This window comes from Arachis hypogaea, chromosome 5, assembly GCF_003086295.3.
Source record: "Arachis hypogaea cultivar Tifrunner chromosome 5, arahy.Tifrunner.gnm2.J5K5, whole genome shotgun sequence".
NCBI classification, from domain to species: Eukaryota; Viridiplantae; Streptophyta; class Magnoliopsida; order Fabales; family Fabaceae; genus Arachis; species Arachis hypogaea.
In genome coordinates, this window is record NC_092040.1 from 88,774,452 (window position 1) to 88,775,078 (window position 627).

The 627-nt window shown below is 42.1% G+C and overlaps 1 non-coding gene across 1 annotated transcript; it reads right to left on the reverse strand.

The window, feature by feature from the left end:
- Positions 1–300: 300 nt before the first annotated feature.
- LOC112804680 (small nucleolar RNA R71) lies at positions 301–407 on the reverse strand. Its single transcript, XR_003203292.1, has one exon. It is a non-coding gene; the product is annotated as a small nucleolar RNA R71 (small nucleolar RNA).
- Positions 408–627: the final 220 nt, after the last annotated feature.

The following is a 627-nucleotide window of genomic DNA, read 5'->3' on the forward strand; positions in this document are numbered from 1 at the left end:
ATAGCTGCAAACAACTTTGAGTTAAAGCCACAACTGGTTACCCTGGTACAACAAAACTTCCAATATCATGGTCTTCCCCATGAAGACCCAAATCAATTTATTTCCAGTTTTCTGCAGATTTGTGATACTGTGAAGACAAACGAAGTGAACCCAGATGTGTACAAACTAATGCTCTTCCCGTTTGCTCTGAGAGATGGAGCAAAACTATGGCTAGATTCCCAACCCAAGGAGAGCTTGGATACTTGGAACAAGGTGGTTATGGAGTTTCTGACTAAATTTTTTCCACCAAAGAAGCTGACTAAGCTTAGGATGGAGGTTCAGACCTTCAGGCAGAAAGATGGTGAAACTTTGTATGAAGCATGGGAGAGATTCAAGCTACTGACTAGGCAATGCCCTCCAGACATGTTCTCCAAATGGACCCAACTGGATATCTTTTATGAAGGTTTGGGCGACATGTCCAAGATGTGCTTAGACAATTCTGCAAGAGGTTCATTGCACAAGAAGAAGACACCGGAGGAGACAATTGAGCTTATTGAATTAGTTGCTAGCAACCAATACTTATACTCATCTAACAGGAATCCTGTGAACTCTGAGACTCCTCAGAAGAAGGGTGTCATAGAAGTAGAA